Source organism: Misgurnus anguillicaudatus, chromosome 21 (assembly GCF_027580225.2).
Source record: "Misgurnus anguillicaudatus chromosome 21, ASM2758022v2, whole genome shotgun sequence".
NCBI lineage: Eukaryota > Metazoa > Chordata > Actinopteri > Cypriniformes > Cobitidae > Misgurnus > Misgurnus anguillicaudatus.
In genome coordinates, this window is record NC_073357.2 from 47,528,614 (window position 1) to 47,550,669 (window position 22,056).

Here is a 22,056-nt window from a genome sequence, read left to right on the forward strand (position 1 = left end):
TCCATGTTGTCACTCTGCTGGGTTGACTCAATAGCTCCTTGCCGGAGGGCAATGCGGAGTCAAACGTATTATTATTAGCTAGGAAAAATCCCTGGGGCCGCTAAACAAATAAAGACACACACGCGATCCTGAGAAAATGAGAAACAAGACGAATGACAAACAGGGAGCATTTTCAAATGAACCAAACTGAACAATCTGAAAATTACATTCTTAAACCTAGATGTCAGACAAAACAAGCAAAACAAATGTCATTGGTCAAATCTAAGCTCAGTCTAAGAATCTGACCCTTTCTACAAATGCAACAAACCTGACAGGTTAATAAATGGATAAGAACACCTAGCTTGATCAAATGACAAAAAGGGCCTTGCTGGTTAAAAGAGATATGGACGGAGATAGACAGAGGACAAAAAGAAAAATGCTCTACTTGGTAATCACAATAAATTCAGCCATGTGAGATAGAAAAGACACCTGTCACGGTGCAAGCAAACAGATATGTTAAGATCTGTGCAGATGGAGTTAAGTACAGGCCGGTGGCTTGCAGATTATGTTTTATGGGTATTGATTGAGGAAGACATTAGGAAGGAAACAAGTCTCTTGAGGATATCAGGTATTATCCTAACCTTACTAAATTCCATAAGTGAAGTTCACCTTGAGTTAACAAACAAATAGGTCACCCAAAAATCCCATACAGTGAAAATGAATGGGTGCTGGGGACCACTGTGGTCACTATAAAGAGCAAATTGAATGATTTAAAATCCTCATGCATTACATGTACGCTATGTTTTGTTTGCAATACAGGTAAAAGGTCATGTTTGTCAATTAATGAGTTGTAAATGTTATTCATAACATGCATTCCTTAAGGATGCTAAATTTACATCCGGACAAAATCATTGACTGTACAAATGTTGACAAAACATTTATTGTCTAACTGTGGTTTAAAGTATGTGGCTAGCATTCTGCCTGTGTTACAACATGCTTGAACTTGAAGAGCAGGTTTCTTTATAAATTCAAATGCACCGACACTCAGTCACACGCACACACTTAAATCTCTTTCTTTTACAAACACACACACCCTCGCATAGCAAAGCCAGCATGTACTATACTTAAATTGCTATTTTGAGTCGTGACAGCTATCTTAAATAATGCCGTGACCTGCAATAGCCAGAATGAAAAAAAGTTTTCAATCTGAATACAGTATATCTTTTCCAATCAAACCCCAATGATGACATTTAAAAGGCAGATTTAGAAGTTTGAAATAGCATTTTAATATTTCAAAGTGAAACATGATAATCTATGCGGGTCTGATTTGAATCAAATTCAAACTTTGATATTACTGGCAATGTAAGATAGGAATTTAATTTGACAGTTGCTTACATATGAAAGAAATTAGGAAAGAAGAAATTAGCCAAAAGTGAAGAACACTCCTTAAATGCTTAAATATGGGAGTGAAGCAGGGCCAATCATAATATAGCGTTTAAAAGTATGCAGTACTGATTCGTTTGGCTGAACACACACACACACACACACACACACCAGTGAGTCTGAACAGTATCAAGGATCTATCAATATTTTGCCTGCACAATGTCCAAGGCCCTTAAGATCTTACATCAAAAATAACAAAACTGGTGCCAGTGTTCTACATTGGAATGCTGTATGCAGTAACATCCAGATTCATAGGTCTGGTTTAAACTGCAAGGTTGTTTAAAATTTTACCGGATCAAGTACCTGCACTAACTTATGTATAAATATCTGCTGAAACATTTACAGTACCTGTTGTACATCACTGATTAGATTAAATAGCAGCACTGGCAGAAACAGCCGGCAGATGTTTAACTGAACTGTGCTGTGTACCTCATGCTGTCTGCTTTATGTTCATATGAAGATACAATATTTGTCAGAGTTATAAAAAAACTATGCACTCGGGCTGCAGAGAGGCACTGTGCTTACATGTGGCACTAACAGCAAGGCGGATTTGTCTAATAACAGATTATCAGTGCCAACAAACTCAAATGACTTAAGTTTGTGCAAATTAATGTAAGCAAATGGTGATTCTCGCAAAATAAGACTTGCGTGCCATGAAACATTTTGATAATAACATTTAAATGCTATCAAAATAATAAGCATACAGTTATAAACATTTCTTCATGTACTATTTTGCACATGATTTCTAATGACATCATAAAACACTATTTTGTTGTTTTTTTCCACATTTAAGGGGAAATTTTTCATTACCGCAATGTGTCCATGACTGGATTTGGGTTATTTGATTTGGAAATATTTATTTTTAAAAATCTAAAAAATACAAAGCTTCAGTGCATGTTATACTATAAACATTTACAGTAAAGAAACATGTGGTGTTTGGTGACCATTGGTAAATGAGGAAACAATAATAAGGAATATAAATGTGTCCAAGACCAATTTTCTCATCCTCCGCAACAATTTTCAATCATTGTTTTTTTTAGCCCTCAAGGAACTAACATTTTCAAAAAAAAAAAAAAGAAAATGTTGGAAGAGACATAATTGACTGTGACACTCAAGATGGCTACCAGGTAAGCAGTTATTATTTTTTCTCTCCAGATAAAAGTTACAATTTTGTTTGTTATAGTACCTAGACAACTTTTTAGTTCTCATTACCGAAACATGAGTTTGTAAATGCATAATATTTAATGTAATATCATGTTGCGGTAATGATAATTTTTGATAATGATAATCTAAAAAATATAAATAATTCAATAGGAAATATTTTTTAAACTCTCTATAATGATTATAGTAAGTTCATAAGAAGAAATCGTATATGTGCAAAAAATTGGCTTCAAGGGATTTTTAAAAATATTGATGAAGGACACCTTCTAAATCTGGATTTCGTGAGAATCACCCAAATAGGTTAATGATTTATTTAAGTATTAGTTAAACTAAAGGCAAAATATAAAGATGTAGTTTATAAACATGCATTTGGCAGACGGCTTATCAACCCAGTCTCACAGCAAGTCGTGTTATAGTAACGATAAGTTTGATTAATTTATTTGTGTTTGATGACACGAATTTCCGCTGTTTTCTGTGTCTCTGGAGACAAATGTCTTTTTCGTCCTTCCTGTGGCACGACTTTCTTTATCTTGTCATTTTATACTGTTGTTTTCAATTTTTTGACCATTGTCGCTTGGGGTTTGGGTTAGAATCACTTTCTGCGTCTTCCTAACCCAAACCCCAACTCTTACCCCAACTCCAGGCGAGAATAGTTTTAAAAGCGGATAAAAAACATGTAGAAAACAATGCATAAAATTAAATCCTAACGGAAACCCCGAATCTAACCCTAACCCCAAGCGACAATGATTTAAAAATAGGAAAGAACAATGAGAAAAAAAAATGACACGATAATAAAAGTCGTGCCACAGACACGACCAGCCATTGATAGAAATTCGTGCTGGGAAGGACGAAAATAACATTCGTCTCCAGAGACACGAAAAACAGTTAACATTTGTGTCAACAAATACAAATAAATTAATCAAAATTTTTGTTACTATAACACGACTTGCCGCGAGACTGTGTTGTCAGTATCTGTGTTCTCTGGGATCAAACCCACAACCTTTGTGTTGCTTACCAAATGCTCTACCAATGGAGCTACAAGAATGCTGTGTTGATCCTTTAATTTATTTACTCCTCAACACTTTACACACAGAATTTGAATAACCTCAACTGGTTGCGCCCAGACAAATATGTTCCCAGGTTACAGGGTTTCTTGGCTGGTTTAACCACTGAAACATATGCAAACCAGATGCCAGCAGTCAGATCCAAGTCCAGCTTTTTTACCAGATTATATCTGATTATTGCACTTAAAACCATCAAAATAGTTGTAGGCCAGTGTGAAAAGTAAATAGCCCAAAAAAATGAGTCCCTGGATAATCTGTAGCGAACACACTGGGGCTGGATGTGTCATTTGCGGGTCATATTATGAGCCACGGCAATTAAAAACTCAAATGGCAAACTCGACGCTTTTCTTTTTACATGTATTTTACATTCGTATTAACTTTAGCTTTAACCTCATTTCTAGCACCACACACACGCGCTTCGCTTTTTTCAAAGGGAATTAACAAGATACTGTTAATTTGGGTTCAGCGACTCTGCTTAAAGCATGAGCTGAGAAATGGGGGGGGGGGGGGTTAGAGGAAATGAGGAGAGAGAAAATCCTCAGCAGAGACCCCATGAATAAATAATAGACCAGCTGTATGATTTTTCATAACTAAAGGAACGACAGGAGAAGAAAATGTTCACCTCGACGAGCGATTCCCTCTCTTCCGAGACAAATCCCACTCTTAACCTCACGCACACTTTTTTCGTAAATTAGTGACGTCATGGACTATCACTGGTGTCATAACAGATGAATAAACCTTTCTGCTTCCCAACCATAACACTCAAACAAACCACTTGTCATTTTTACTAGTAAAAACCACCTAAAATATTCTTTGTTTGTCTAAATTTGTGAGGATATTTGTCAATTATTTTCCATCAAAAGCATAACCGAACTTGTACACACATTCCCTGTCTACAGCAGGGCTTACTTATTGGTAATGACAAGCACAGCAGGAACTACCTGATGTTGGGTAAAATGTGTGTATTCACACAAGTGTATTGTGTGTGTTTGCGTCTCTATATCTCTCTCTCTTGCTCTCTCTCTCTCAGCGTTAGATCTGTTGGATTAGCTAAGTTTAATTGGATATGAAGACCTTTCGTTGGCCTCTCATCACTTCCTTTAAGCAGAATTAAAATTAGCATTAGAAAGAATAAAAGGAAATATTTTCTTTATCTCATCCATTGCAGCATAAGATGGTTGGTTTCGCAAGAAATCAGCTAATAAATGTGATTGTTTTCCAGCTTTACGTGTGTTAAACATCGCATTTGAATGCATACAAATAGGACATTTTTGCTTATTTTGGATGATCTGCATCATCCCCAACCTTGGTTACAAACAGCACCCAATGCTGGGTCAAGTAAGGATGTCGCTTGAAAGCCCTGCAGATATTACGAAGCCCCTCCTTTTGCAAACAAATACGGCTCCCTCTTTTGCACATTCTCTCTCTCCCTCACTTTTCATGTATATGCTGTATCCATGTGTGACCTTTAACCAGTCATCTGTTTACTGTTAGTCTCTACTATGTCAATGCTTTATCTGTTTGCAGTTGTTAAGTGCATTGATACAGGAACAATACCAAGGCTAATTTGTGCATCTAAACACACAAATACCGTAAAGCGGTAAAATATGAGACAGTTCCTGTGAATGGGTGTTACTAACAATGGCTTTAATCTATAAATAGCCTACATTGAGTGCTTTATTGCTTATACATTATATACTGCTGATTGCTTATTATATTTAATGGTTACTGCATAAACGTAAGGGCACAACCAATTTCCTTAATCATTTTTTAATAAAAAAAAAAGTGCTATCCTACTACTAGAAGATAGATGCAGAGCAATGCTTTGCAATGAAGAAAATAATGTGTTAAACAGTGCTATACAATATGATGCAGATGTGGTGAGTTGGCCAATCAGCATCTGTTTTAGAATATGAACTTATTCAATATCACTTACATCAATGCTAACATATCACACAAGTCCATCAACATACTGACATGAACAAACACGCATCCACAACACAAAACTTGTACACACAATCACAGTATAATAAACAAAAGCCATAATGGAGGCAAACACATTGGCAGAGAAGGGCACATATGAGCACACATTATGCAAATGTTCAAATGCTGTAATTGTCAGACTCTGTCTCTATACAAAAACGCTTTCATGGTTTCCGTGTGTGTGTGCGGTCAGATTTGGATTGGGTTTTTCTGCACTTACTCTGCCTGACACTCTGTTTATCAGTGTATGGCAGGCCGAAAAAACATTCGATGCAATCGCTGCTAACGCTAGCCCTGAGCGAACCGTGCATTAGATTTACATGACGACAAACAAATCAAAGCAAACATAAAATAACCCCAGACCAGGCTGCCATGGTTTGTGTCACTAGGCTACATTTTGACTTAAATGAGTGGAAACTAGCGCCAACGTGTTAGTTATGATTCAGGCAGAAAATGAAATTCAAGGGCAAGTCGCCCTGACTCTAGTATAAAATTATGTAGGAAAGTGGAGAATTTGTATTAACAGAGTAATTTCTTCCGAAATAAGGCCTAAAATAGCCAAAATCTATTAGACCTAAGGTTGATTCCAGACCCAAACAACGTATTGTGTTGCTGGTGATTTCCGACAGAGCAATTTTCTCCTCAAATGTGGCATAATAATGCTTACTGGAGAAAAGTGGAGAGAAAAGATTTTATTTGGGTTATGCTCGGTTAACACTTTTTTTCTATGGTTTCTGCAGGTTGTTTGAAAGTAATTGAACATACGTTATGTGTATGTGGGTCAGATACTGTGCATACATACTTATAGTCCTTATAAATATGTGGTAGTAAGATACTGTAGGTATAAAACTAAAAGCCAATGGTGTAGTGGCACAGATGCATTTCTGGCGACCCGAGTTGTATTCCTGGTTTGAGGTTCTTTTCTGGTCAGTAGGGGAGAGCTGGGCACCACTTAACGCTTGTTGGTTTTGGCTCAATCATTCAAAAAATATTTAAGTTTGATTCATTAGATTTTTACACAAGCAACAAACACATCTCTGCTACAAATGAACATTTGAAGTTTGTTTCTAGTATTTACCATTGTTGGACAATTACACCAAACGTTACAGAAGTGCAAACATTATAACTTACCCCATAGGTTAGGTTAATTGTAAAAGGCAGGGGGTTAGTTGAAAAACTTGCTAAAAGTTAAGTTTGCAGGCAAATATTTCAATACTATTTTGTCTATATACTTGAAGTGGATATTGTTTATATATCTTTCTATAATAGACAGGTATCCATTTATCCAGGCCTTTTCTAACAATAGCTCAATTATAAATGGATACAAATGTCTAAATATGTGAGAAACAGCAGCACAATTATAAAAATTTTTATATGTGACCCAGTCTGTAAAAACCATGATACAATTTAAAAAATCAAATTCTGAGATAATGAGCATCAAAGTCTGATTTTAGCCATTCATTTCATAATGATTTAAATCTTTGACATGACCTTATTCAATCAAAATGAAAGATATGAACACACGATTTGACACACGATTTTTGATAAGACAGGCACATTTATTTTGTTGGCAGCCAGCAATCATCCGTGTGTAGCCATTTAAAACAATGTCAAGAATTACGCTAACGTTAGCGGTTTTCCTATCGTAAGTGCTGAGGCGTTAGATTGATATGACATAGCTTTGGATTTGGTGTCTTACACACCCAACTTAGGACCGAAAAAACATGATGAAAAAATGTACTTACATGCCACCAAAACACTCGTTCTTCAATAACTCTCTGGAAAAACATTTCCAATAATTTGCGGGAGATCGTCTTTTGGCAGCGTGAAAAAATACCGGAAAAACAAAACGCTCAACCTTGTGCAACAATGTAAACAGTCCATGTTACAACTTACCCCGCGTTAGTTTTTGCCCCGCTCACCCCTACCCCTCTCTCAGTACATTCATGTCCTATCCTTAAAGAGTAACTAAACCCTAAACCAACTTTTTTAGTTAATGATCTGTAAGAATGATGCTTTATTAGTGCTGTTCATTGATTTTAGTAATATTTTTGACATTTGGATATAAAGTGTTTCAATGCTACAGTACATGGTGGAAAAACATCTGAGTGCTGCCCTCTTCAGGTTGAATGGTGGCTACTGCTGTTGAATTTTCCTATTGGATGTTGGGTCCAAAAAAGAACTTGTGACGTAAGCAGGTTCAAGCTCACCACGCCCTTGTTACGATCTCACCACACACTTGGTACAAGTTTGTTCGTCCCCTCTATCTCTGTTGGGATCTGCCCACTTTTGCATTTTTCAAATATTGCCAGTGGGTGGAGTCAGGCTCTGACCAGGGGTTTAGTTACGCTTTAAAGGGATAATTCACCCAAAAATGAAAATTTTATTTACTCACCTTCATGTCGTTCAAAACCGGTCTGAGTTACTGCTGAGTTACAAAAGAAGATATTTTGATAAATAATGGTAACCACACAGTTGGCGGTTCCCATTGACTTCCATAAGAGAAAAAAACAAATACTATGGAAGTCAATGGGTACCGTGAACGGTGTGCTTACCACCACTTATTATTTACACTTATATTTTCTTTTGTGTTCAACAGATTAAAGAAACCCACACAGGTTTAGATCAACATGAAACTTTCAATTGGGGAAAACTATTAAAGAGACAGTTCACCAAAAAAATTAAATCATCACTGTCATCATTTACTCACCCTTGTGTTGTTACAAACCTGTATAAAATAAAAACAAAAAGGAAGATCAAGCAGGAAACAGAAGCACCACTGACTCCCATAGTAGTAAAAAATCCTACTATGGAAGTAAATGGTGCTTAAAACGGTTTAGTAACAAACATTGCTCAAAATATCTTCCTTTTGAGAAAATGGTGACAACATTTTCATTTTTGGGTGAACTATCCCTTGTCTGTCAAATAAAGACAAAATACCCCGCAAAAAATAACTAATAAAAAAGAATCTAAGGAAATATAGAAAGGTACCCTCTACTGTATGTAGTCCAAATCGTGTTTTGTATAAAACCTTCTGATGTTAATACGTTTCTGTAAAGGTTACAATTATGGGTAGGGTATAAATATCATTTCCAGATTTAAATGTTAGTGTATCTACAGTATAAAAGCTCCTCACTAATGTAGCATCAAAGGTGTTTGTGTCTTTGTATGTGTGTCACTCACTGATGTCCCTGTTTAATCTTTGATCATTACACATCATTGCCAAATCCTAAACAGAGAATCAGAAGGATGTTTTGCATGCACAAGAGAAAGAGAGAGCAGAAACAATCTAGCAAACAAAAAAGGGAACATAAAGAATACGGGGCTGCATAATTAGAGCTCTTTAATAAAGCATGAGGCGGAGAAAGCCGGGCCTCTCAGGAAAGAGGCACAGAGACTAGATACTTCTTTTAATTCTATTGATTGGGAAATGATGTGTGTGTGTTTGTGTCTGAGCATGTGTGTGTACGTATCGATTGCTTCGACCCAAACACTACAACAAGCCCCGTGCACCAAAGCTTCTGCAGTGAGCTACAGTAATGCTATAATCAGAGGCCAAATCTCTGGAAAGAAACTGAACATATTCAAAGGAATTACAGTATATTAAGTGAGACATAAGCTAAAAGCATGTGTGTGTAGCATTGCTGTTTCATTTGACACTACGGTGACTTCAAACAAACAGCCCTGCACCCCGAGGGAAAGCGAACTAATCCATTCAGCCAATGGAGCAATTCTCATTATCGACTACTAAAAACATAGAGGCCATGAGGGAGAGAAAACAGTGGAAACAAGTGAGTAGCTGACAGCAAATAGGAAAGGTGGGAAATTATTAGGAATGAGATAAAGAGCGACCTTTTTTACGGTTATGGATAAACATATAGCATATTGTTAAACTATACGAGGTTGAGTGTCTGTCTAAATGCAATGCCCTGGATTAAAATCATTTTTCAATATTTTACTATGTTCTTACCTCAACTTAAATGAATTGATCCATACCTTTTTTTCAATGCGTGCACTTTTAATCTTTGTACAGCGCTTCTTGAACGTGTTAGCATTTAGCATAGCCCCATTCATTCCTATGGCTCCAAACAAAAGTTTTATTTTGTGCCACCATACTTACTCGTGTAACTACTCATGTAGCAGTCTTTTAATAGGGAAAACATGGAAGTGTTTGTAGGCTTCTAAATCCATACCTGTTTGGAGCCATAGTAATGAATGGGGCTAGGCTAAATGCTAACACATTTAAGAAGCACTGTAGAAAGATTAAAGGTATGTATTAATTTGTCTAAATTGAGGTAAGAACATAGTAAAATATTGAAAAACGGTGGTGTTTTCCTTTAAAGAAATAATAATAGAAGCAAATGAGACAATTGTTTAAATATAAAGGCTGTTTACATTTGGCAATAACATGCGTTTTCATCGATCGGATCACAAGTAGACGACGTTAATGCCAGGTGTAAACGGTGTTCAAAACGTTTTGTGTTTTGACCACTTTCAACCACATTCAGAGGTAGTCGAAAACCCTTTCGATCGGATTGCTTTTGTAGTGTAAACGCACATGTGGTTGAATGTGTTTGAACAGCCACACGCGACCGCCTCCTCTCCGCCTATTTATCTAATCTGAGGTACTGAAAACAATGTTTTACGTCTTTTCTGACTTATGGCGCGAAAACACGGTGTACAGCGCTATTTTTAGCCTTTCATTAATAAAACTAAAGCGGCTGATCTCCGCAGTTTCATTTTGCAAGCGTGTGAAAGTTGCGCGATCCTATTTCATTAATTGCGCTGAAAATTCAGAGAAAGCTCTAACATATACATGTACAAAACACTGTGCAGCATGTTTACTTACTACACAAGCAGCGGACTCCGACATAATATTAGTTCACATCCATATAAACTGATCATTACTCCCGCTCGCGTTTAAATGACAGCGGAGAGACTCGCCAGACCAGCCCCTCACAGTATTCAGGACAGAATCGGTCATAAGTGGACAAAAGAGATGGATTTAAAAACCAGGTGTAAACGTGATGTGTCTCTCTCGTCAACTTGTGATCCGATCGAAGAAAACACATTTTAATACCAAGTGTAAACAGCCCCATAGATCTTTTAGGAATGTGTTTACCATATCTTACATGCTTTGGTCTTGTTCGAGATACAGTGTATAGTCAACTTGTTGACATAACATTGACTTGTGAATTCCGGTTTTGGCATCCTGACATATTTGAGCATAGTTAGCATACATAAGATTCCTTTTTGCACTTCTAGATTTCATGAGGACATAACACTAAGCCTTTATCACATGGGAACGCTTGGCTGGTGCCATAATGTAGGTGATTTCAGGTTTAACTATGTGAGGACACATTCATATAAAAAACACACGATTGCATGATCTCATTTCATAGACTTTCATTCCTCCGCAGCCGTTTAGTCGCACTGGGGCGATGCATGTGCTGAACAGAATATTAATCAATGTGAGTGTGAATGTAAATGTGTCTGTGTTGTTAGGGACCTCACAAACACGTTTTGCATACAGCACAGGGGGAAGAAAAGAAGGGATGGAGCACAGCATACGCACTGAGACGTAGACTTGCTCAATAAAACACACACAAACATATTTACCGCAACCACAGAGTGATGGTAGGCGGAGGTTAATCCATAGCTGCATGAAACCAACCTTCCTATTGGCTGAAATGTGGCAGCTCTCCTGCCCACTCCAGGAAATGATTGATGTTAAGCGGACTTTGATATTTGACTGCTGTGATGACAGTAGGAATAGGATTCATCTTCTCTGCCAAAGGAAAATAACCAGCTTTTCTGGTTTCCAGATTCAAAACACACACAAACAGATTCACACAGTTAAGAGCTGATATTATAGCTGCTCTTTTAGCGACATTTAGAAACTGACCGTAAAAGCATGCTATAGCCTTCAATTTATTATCCAGCAGTGGCGGCCGGTGACTTCTTTTTTCGAAGTTCGTCACCACATGTATGTAGCCCGTCATGTGTGTGGTTCCTTTTTTCTAAATATGTGTTCTGCGCGTCGAGAGATCCTCGGTGCATCATATGTCTTGTCAAAATAAGTGCCTGCTGCAGACGCGTCTAAAGGGTTTATGATAAAAAAGTGCTTGCGTTTGCAAGATACTCGCATAATCTCATGTGTAATCAGAGTTTACTGTTAAAGGAGTGTCTTGCGTGCATTTTGTGAACGTGATCGTCTCTTTTATTATAAACTGTTTTGACGCATCTGCAACAGGCACTTATTTTGAAAATGTAGAATTTGAATTAAAAAAAACATATTGGGACAGTTTCCTGGACAGAATGTATGATAAATTAATGTATTTTATTAAATGTCATAACCCCCTCCCCAAGAGGGGCACGCCCCCAAGTTTGATAACCACTGAACTAACCTAACCTATACTACTTTCTTGACTCTATAAGAAAAGTAAAACTGAGAGCATAAAAAACATTTTTCATTTAACTGTTAGAAACAATAAATGGCAGTCTTCTTTTGCGAGTCAGTCAGCGATGACCATCAGAATATAAAGAGGAAATGGTGGGCTCTGAATTAATTTCGAGGGGGAGCCTTTGAGAGCAAGCGAGCGAGCGAGGAAATGATTGATATTCTTAACTCATCTCATTTCAGTTAAATGACAGTATTTCTCTCAGTCAAAGAAATACAGCTATAAGCTCACTGTGTCTGCCTTAAATGAACTCTTTGCTCGCTCTTCTAATCTTTCTAACTGCATTCAAACCCAAAAAAGATATGAAACTATAACCTGTGACTGCTGCTGCCAGTACCTGATATTGATTGTGAGTCATATAATAATATTTAAAAAGAAAAAACGATTTTTCCTCTCTGAGAAAGTCTATAGGAAGCCTGAACACAGAGCAGAGATTTCATGTTGCGGAAACACTAAACGGACATGCGTGTGCGTCAGCAAACATGTACGCATACAACCACAAGTGACATTGACAAATGCCTGTCTGTTTCTTACTGTCAGCCCCGTTCTTTCTCTCTATCGCTCTCTTTTCCTTACACACAGCTGTTGGGCTGTAGGTGTTAGGTGAAAATACAGGTTTGTGTATGTATAATATATTAGGTCCTAAGGGCAGAATGCTTCTCCCCTGGAGAATGTTCTGGAAGCGTTAATGTTTCACACGAGGCAGACTCAGCAGGAAACAGGGCTCCTCCCCTGACCACAAACAACAAATCATTCCCTATACAATCTTCACACTGAGTGTGTCCATCCACCTAATGCATATTTCCGAATCCATTTTAGAAAGTAGCAAATTGTAAAATCCTATTCTTGTAACACCTGCCCCTGTATAGGAATGCATAAATGGATGTAGACAGAGAGAGAGAGAGAGAGAGAGAGAGAGAGAGAGGAAGAGATGTGCTAGCTAAGCAGAAGAGCTGGTTAATAGCACCATTACTGTCATGAGGATCCAGATTCGGACAATGAATTAATAACAAGCGGAGAGGGAGCTGTGAAAGACAGAGCACATTTGCACACTCGCACACAAACGAAACCAGACGCACATACTCAGCACCTCTGTTACGCAAGTGTGCTGTGTGAAACAGGAATAACTGTTTGTGGTGTCGATCTTTGGAGAATATGACACACCTAAATAGAAAAACAACTGAAAATGGAAAGAAGAGTAACGGTGCGGTTATCACACCATGCTACAACAAAAGGTTAACTTGCACGAGACACAATGACGGAGTGTGGACAAGCGACACATATGGCGCTTTTCCATTGCATAGTACCCCACGGTTTGGTTTGGGTCAGGTCGGGTTAGCTCACCTCACTTTGGCTTGGTTAGCTTTTTCATCGAGTTTAGTAACACTTCGGAGTGGGAGGGACTATAGGCATGTCGTTATATTTGCGCTGCCTACTGCTGTGACATCATACAAGTGTCTCACATGACAGTGGTTGTTTCTCAATTCCAAGAACGCAAAGAACCAACTTGCGTTCTCGTGGAGATTGGTCGACCTTGGAAGAACGACTCAGAAGGTTGCGAGAACACAGAACGCACTTGTGAGAATTGAGATGTGTGCGATCTTCCTGTTGGTCACGTGACCTCCCCAGATTTCAGCGCGCAAGTCTGCATTCGATGCATCCTCGATATCAAGATCACATCCGGGTATTTTCATGCATCCTCTGTACTTGTGTTCTTGAGAATTGGAATTGAACTTCGACAGTTAATGATGACGTAGAGCACAACACGAGGACGCTGAACAACACATATTGAGAAACAGCCAGTTTCTGTACAAACTTCGGTGGCGTCGGTCAACGCGCTCCGCTGAGCATCATTTAAGTTGCATTTAAGCATATATGTGGACGTGCGCGTCGCGAATGTGCCGCCACGAACTGCAAGTCTGGAAAAAAACTGGATATGGTGTTCCTGATTCTCCACCTGTGGATATTTTTTATCCCTAAAAGGGAGTTTGGGAACTTATAGCAGAGCATAGACGGCAACATGTTTGCTCGAGACAGCGCAAGCTAGCATGAAAGTAAAGCTAATCTTTTATATTATAGCAATGACGCTGGTAGTGACGATTCTCTCGGACCAATCAGTGATCTATAGTGTTTTCGTGTCACATTTTGGTATCAGCTCGGTTCGCTTGGAACCCCAACCGAGGTGGTACTAAAAAAGTATCGGGTACTACGTACTGCACCCAGTGGAAAAGCCCCCAAAATTAAGCTGACCCGACCCAAACCAAACAAACTGGGGTACAATGCAATGGAAAAGGGCCAATAGACTGAATAGTCGGAAAACATGAATCATGAATGAGAGTGATGCAAACAGTGAAACGGTCCAGATGAAATACTCATGAAACACTACTTGTCCAATAAAATAAGATGAACTGAACGTACTTGTTTAAAGTAGAATAAACAATGGAAAGGTTAAATCGATCATTAAACCACTTTGATTTATCCCCCGTTATCATTTTGTTATTGCAACCGAGTCGTTTCCTGGTCATGCGTGCGATTTCCCAGACAAATCCGCTCAGGAATTTCCAAGGAACATAATTTGTCGTATCCATTAAGCCAATCTGGTCAAACTCATCTGTTCCCTTGTGATTATTTTGCAACAAATCAAATTTTGAGTCATTTTAATATTTGGCTATGTAATATGGGTCAGATGGATTATACTGTACCATACACAGAAAAATATAACAAATATACGGATGAAACAAACAATGAATTTTCCTAAAACAATCACTGGGCTTTAGAACAGAAGCTTGCTATGCAGATTAAAGAGGATAAGCTTGTTTTTCCATACCAAGAAATATGACATGCCGTCATTTAGTGTTTTGACAACGCTGTATGAGTAAATTGTGTATGATATATAAATGGTTGGTGAAACCGCGCTTGCAAGTCCCATCAGAAAGCAACGCAGCCAAAGATAAGATTCATAAAATAAAGATTTCATCCGGCACCCAAAGCTCACATCTGAATAGCGCAGCCATTTGAGTGATAAACCTTAGGGGAAAATGCAAGTGAAGACTGCAGATTGTGTAAAGATTATCTATAGGCGGTCCAATACAGAGTAAGATCCAGAAACACAGACAGAGACAGTATAAATCAATGACATGCTATTATACCTCCCAGACAGATCCGGCACAATAAAATGCCTGAAATATGAAATAGAAATACTTTATATCAGGCTCCACTGCAATGCAAAAAATCCTCCATCTTGCTCCATTTTTGTTATGAGGAGGTACAGAAACAGTGGGGGAGGATGTGAGGGGGATAAACCCAAAAAAAGAAGAGTTAAGAGTTGGAAGATGTGCTTGTGAGGGGGTCTAGCCGTGGTTCGGGTGTTCCTGCAGTGTTTTATATCAATCCATTGCAACAAAACCTCCACACACACATAGCTCCAAATCGATTTTTAGCCCCCTACCCCTTGTTTTTCTCATTCATTCAACATTCAGTTGTACACTACACTGCCTCGCACAGCCAACTACTGTATGGTTTCCTGCGAAGCAGAAATATGCTTATAAATGTCTTTCCAGTGAATAATTTCACACCCGGTTAAAACTGGCACGCAGGCCGTCGCGCATATACATGCACACATGTACTCTGAAAACGACGCCTCTCCTCTCAGTGAACAGAAAGAGGTTAATCTCACTCGTAATTTGACGACGAATTTTAAAAAATAACACGCTGGGTCCTCTCTTCGTGAGCACAAAGAATAGACGGAAAGATGCTGCCCTGGGGCAACACATTTTCTCTCTCCTCCTCCCTCATCCCGTGCTCCGCTCGGCACATCAGTATGCTGCAGACACTTGCGCGCATACACACACGCATGGAAACACACACGCATGGAAACACACATATAAACGCTTGCTAGAGGTCTCTAGACACTGGAGCTTTGTGCCATAGAGCTGCTTTCCCTATCTCCACTTTCCTCCTTAACTCATCAGACTTGGATGGGTAAATGTTATTCCATCAGGATCTTCAAAATGGATGTATTTGTCTTAGACAGTTTCTTTATACCACTTTTGTTCATTTTTAACACGCCACAGTGCAACACACCCAAACTGGTGCTCAGATATATTAAACAGTTGTCATGGCACCCCTTGCCTGAACCCGTCTTCTGCTGTGGAGAAGCCTCGCTAGATATCTCCATAATATTCTGAGACCGAAATTAAAGCATGACGCACCAGGAGTAAGTATTTGATTGCATTTGTGATTTAATGCTACAAAAAGTAAAATCATAAATAAGATTAATATTAAACATTTTTTAATGTAACTAAAGAGAGCAAATTCAGGATAACGATTTTTCTTTTGCAATACAGAAACCTGTGATCTTTAAACATTGAGTCTTCAACAAGCTCTTACACTACGCTCAGATTTAACAAATCTAGAATCAAAGTCAAGGATTTCAATACACTATTATCCTCCAAAATCCCCTGTGCCTTGGTTTAGTTTAAACATTCATGTACCTGAACTAAGGGCATGCCCATGCAGGGCAAGCCGTGCCAGACTGGTCTTATATATTTCAATACGACTACTTATGTTTTTTCCTTCCCAAAGTTAAAATTAAGACGGAGTTTGGCATCTTTATCTTTTTTCTCGCCTCGTCATCTTCAGACGGATTAGTCATCTGTACACCCAGCCAAGGACGCAAACATGCGCACCCACAAACCGAGCCAAAGGCGTATACTTCGCATGCTGTTTTATCAGTTCACCAAAACAACATCGACCCGAGCTGAAGGGGAAGAGTCTTAGGAGACTGCTTCTGAAAACCTATTTCTCAGACTCCTTATGACCTCACCAGATCTCACCTGACTCTGAGTGTAGATTAAAGACAGAGAAAGAGAGGAAATAGAGATAAAGACCATAATGATAATGCATTCCTTAGAAAAACAGGCTGTCATAACACAATGTTGCTGTGTCTGATGTATGATACAGCCATTGTGATCATGCAGGGTGCCAGGCATTATGCTGTGTTTGGGTATTTCCTGTCTGTTATGGACAAAGTTTGACTTGTTTGCTCATTGGACTTGAATTTGGTTCACCTGGTCTTAAATTAGCACAGGTGTGACTCAATAACAGACCACGTACAATATAAAGGTGCGGTCATGCTATAAAACTAAATGACTGTTTAATTTATTTCCACTCTTGGGTGTTTTAATGTCCCAGGGCTTGATTTTTATTATAGCTAAAGGATTTGGACTTCCCTTTTTGTTATTTAGATGCACAACTTTTAAACATTTAAACCATGCCATCGTCATAAAGTATACTGTATGAAAAGATAGTTGATGTACAGCTTTTGTTTTTTTAACTCATGTTCAAAACCCAGACAAAACAAGGCGTGAAAAAAATATATATATATATATATTAGGGCCGGGACTTGATCAAAAAAATTAATCTAATTAATTAGAGGCTTTGTAATTAATTAATCTAAATTAATCGCATTTTAATCGCATATAAATATTTGACCTGAGGACATTAAGAAGTATTTATTTGACATGGATTTTTAGTATACACTCTTAGAAAGGATGTGTTAATTTTTTACACATCATTGTGCGGTAAGCTTTTAACACATTATGGGGCGGTTTCCCGGACCAGGATTAGCTTAATCCAGGAATAGGCCTTAGTTTAATTAGGAAATATAACTAGTTTTAAACAACATGCCTTACTAAAAACATTACCTGTGTGCATCTTGAAGTAAAACAAAGGGCCCTGATGTATTTTATTTGGAGAGCTCTTAAAAGTATTTAAGTCTAGGACTAGTCTAATCCCTGTCCGGGAAACCGCCCCTATGTGTAATTTTAACACATTATGTGTCATTTTGTGTTCAAGTTTAACACATGTTGTGTTAAAAGTAACACAAAATGTGTTGTTTCAATAATAACACAGAGATGGGTGGATTCCAGGACGACGCAGTTAGTGTGTTGTCCCAGAATCAACACTAATGTGTTGTTTTTAACACATTCGTTCTAAGAGTGTACCATGAATGACTGAATACATAAGCTTAAGCAACAAAATATTGTTTATTTTTGTTCAACCAAGTCGTTGTACCCGGAGTCGGGCTAATGTCCACGCTAGCTGCTGTTTTGCATTGAGATGATACTTGAGGCTCGATGTGCTGCGGTGATATGTGAATTCCTTGTTGCATAGCTTACACACAACCATGCTCTTATCGACGCTTACATCCGTTCGTTTTTATAAAAATAAAAATTCCCATCCACGGGGCCAACCAAAGCGATCTCATCAGCCTCTTTGTTCATGTTCACCATGGTTTGTTGTGGTCTGAAGTCATGAACGCTAGTTGGTGCTCCGGTATAATCGGTCCGCCGAAACTCATGAGAAATGTTCCGCGGTGCAAAAATAAGTGCGATTAAAATGCGTTAAAAATGTTTAACGCGTTATTTTTGTGTAATTAATTAACCTTAATTAACGCGTTAAAGTCCCGGCCCTAATATATATATATACACTGTAAAAAATCCAATTAATGAAATGTTGGAAGGGCAAAAATATATAAGTTAAACCAATTTTCTTGTTTGGGCTTAGTTGAGAAGACATATTATTTTAAGTCTAGATAAATCTGTGTTTAAAACATTAAGTGAATGGTTATTTTCAAATTCAGTCAACATTCAGAGTGGCTATGTTGACTGAACTAATTAAGACAAATCTGGTCAATATGTGGACTTATGACAGCTATGTTTCCTGACAACAAAATGCTCATAATATTACTGTTATTTGGTAACAAAATGTAATTTTAAGAGTTGTTCAGGCGTGAATGTATGTGCTTTAAGTTTAAATATGCGGTCGGTTAATATAGATAGCGTCTATTTAAAAATGTGCTCGGACACTTTCGGACGGAGATGAGCTCCAGAAGAGCTCCAGAAAATCACAGACACTTAAGCGCTCACACCCCGCCCAGCGCAGCCTCGCCTCGGCAAGCCCATCAGAAATCGACTGCTGGCTCTGATATCTCTGTGGCGTTTAAACATGCGATTTAATTCATTTTAATTTCTTATACTTAATAATAAAAGGTTTACCGGTATGTTTTAAATCATATTTTAGGATTGCACTTAAATGATATTGCTGTTGAATGATATTTCATATCTTTCACAATTGTTATAATCGGACTGCGTACTGCCTGCGAATTTGAACTTCAGAGCTGAAGGTGCGAGTGGAGAAATAGTCCCAATATCATAACAATCTTAAAACTTCTAAACATACCCGTGTGTGTACCCGTGTGCGTGCGTGTGTGCGCGCGCGCGTCCTCGCGCGTGTGCATGTATGTATGTATGTATGGGCGTGCGTCTGTGTATTTTGAATTTAAAATGTTTTAACTCGGAAGGATCTGGATCACAGGTCATTTCATCTGAGATCAATCCGCACGCAACAGCTGGAATCACTTACTGTTTCACACAAGGAAGGACACAAGTCACCCGTTTCCTCAAGTTCACGTCAGGTAAGTGTTTGTAATTAAATGTTAATTTTAGAATATATTAATTGGCAAAGACGCAAATACTCGACGTTTTTGTAATGATATTTTTGTAAAGATATATTAGAAGTGTGTTGTTATGTGACCGAAGTAAAGTGGAGCTATTTTAGTTAAGATAAAAAGCCTGGATATAGGGTTGGTTTACCGGACAGAGTTTAGAACTCGGTCTTTATTATAATTGGGACATTTTTACAAACAAACCTTATATAATACAATACTGGCGTGCATTTTGAGACAAAACAATAGCACTCATTTGTTAAGAGATGTCAGTAAGTTATTTTAGTCAGTGAAAAGCCCTGTCCGAGAAAACCGCCCAATAGTGTTTAATTATGTGTGATGTCTGAGGGAAATTTGGCCTAACATTAACGTTATTTAGGGAATAAAGTATTTCACCGTCAAGCTTTATTATATTAAACATGTATTTATGTATGTTTGTGTGTTTATATTCCTCAGAGGGATACATAGCGAGACGGTCTCCGCTTGGACTGGCTGAGGAAAGTCTCCTAAATGGCCCTGGAGATGTTCTGACTGACTTTGGAGGCTTTTTGGACTGTTTTATGCCCTCTATTTAAAGAAGACTTAATTCTGTATGTTCAGTCTGTATGATAAGTGAATAAGTGAATAAAAAGCTTTTGTTTTTATGTGACTGAAGTTAATTATTTTGTTTACAACACCAGCATAAATTATTTGATAAATAATTTAAAAATGTTATTAAAAAAATCCCAAATAATAAATATTAATTGAAGTAACACATAAAACATTGAGTGAATACTTAAATTTTAATTGACAGAGTCTTTGCTGTAAGTTTTTGAAGATTCAACTGATTAAAACATTTTAGTTGAATGAACTATAAAGCTAATTGAGCCAACATACTTATTTATATTTGAGTCAAATTTGGGCCAACTAAAAAACATCAATCCAGGTAACACTTTGGAGACAGAAATTGAGTGAACGTAAAATTTCTGTGGAACTAGTTACTAAAAAATAATTCATTGAGCCAACAATTTATTTTTTACAGTGTATATATATATATATATATATATATATATATATATATATATATATATATATATATATATAATTTTCTTTATTTATTTGCATATATTTGTTAAGCTGTTTAGCATTTTAAAGCCTTTATTTTAAACAAGGGGCGAGCTTTGATGTACAGCTTTTGTTCAAGACCCAGACTAAACAAGGCGTGAAATAAATAAATAAATAAATATTTTTAATTTATTGCATGTATTTATTTAAAATAATGGGCGAGCTTAGGCTTTCCATCATGATGGCCTTTTGCTAAGCTTCAGTTTATTTCAGTTCAGATGATCCGTGATTGAAACTGATGTTTGGAGAGAACCGAAAGCAATAAGTTCACATTTTAGAAACCAAACAACCAATCTTTAAACTATATCTAAGATTTTTTACCATAGATGTCTAAGAAATGTATTCTGGCCCCAAATTTCCAGAGTCCGAGTTATTCAGCCTATGCTAGCCGGTGATTGTCTCTGGGTCAAGGTCTTTCCTCCAGCCTCTGCTTTAGCCCCAAGCAACTTCTGCGTCCTGCCAAAGGCACTCAGGTAGTTTAATTTAAGCCAAGCTGCAGTGGATCAAAGCCCGGACAGAGCTTTCACATCAAAGTTGGCACAGCGCATCTGTATGAATAAAGCCAGACCTCGATTTACCTTTACCGCAAACAGGGGTGCAGAAGGAGTGCGGGGGTCGATTTGCCCATAAGGGACAAGGAATAGAAGATGCAAGGAGGCTGGAAGGTCACCCGGCATGAAATCATTCAGTTCTGCTCCGAGGGTTGTTTCCTAGAATCACGTGGTTATATGAAAGATGAACAGTCTGCTTTGCTTGATCACGAAAATATCAAGTAATCACTATTTACTAAATGCTTATGAGATGTTTGTCAAGAAATGGATACTTTAAAGGTTAATCATTTATCTTAGCTAACAGTAATGCATTGTGACCTTTTCACAACATGCTGTACCGTGTATATTTTCTATGCAGGTTGACAAGTTTGCAGACAGTGGGAGGTGGTTTGATATAGATTTTACTGTTTAGGGAAGAGTCTAAACCGTATGTTCTTCATTAAAACACCTGTAGATGTTGGCTACAATGTTTTCAGCATTCGTTACACAGCATGGAAACTTTATCGAAATACACGATCTGTAACCCAGACACGCAGTCCCTGAAGGATGTCGGCTTTCAGCTCGAGCTGGATCTTTGGCAGCACTCCCCCAATAAGTCTTTCTTACTTCCAAGATCTGTTTTAAAACAGCACAAGACGTCCAAACAATGAAATTCCTTATGGATGATTCAGGACCTCATTAAGAATTAAAGTCGCATTAGCAACATGTTCACGTTTAAGAAGTTTCTTTTGTCTCGCCAACAATACAGAAGAACCTCTGCCAAACTGAATATCTCATCATGCCATAAATGTTTCAGCTCCTAA

General features: G+C 37.9%; 1 protein-coding gene and 1 long non-coding RNA gene across 7 annotated transcripts in view; one reads left to right on the forward strand and one right to left on the reverse strand.

Annotated features, from left to right (window-relative positions):
- pcdh7b (protocadherin 7b) overlaps positions 1–22,056 on the reverse strand; it is a 141,016-nt gene that overhangs the window by 84,380 nt on the left and 34,580 nt on the right. The window lies entirely within an intron of this gene.
- Positions 18,572–20,242, forward strand: LOC141352989 (uncharacterized). Its single transcript, XR_012360033.1, has 2 exons — positions 18,572–19,568; positions 20,055–20,242. It is a non-coding gene; the product is annotated as an uncharacterized lncRNA (long non-coding RNA).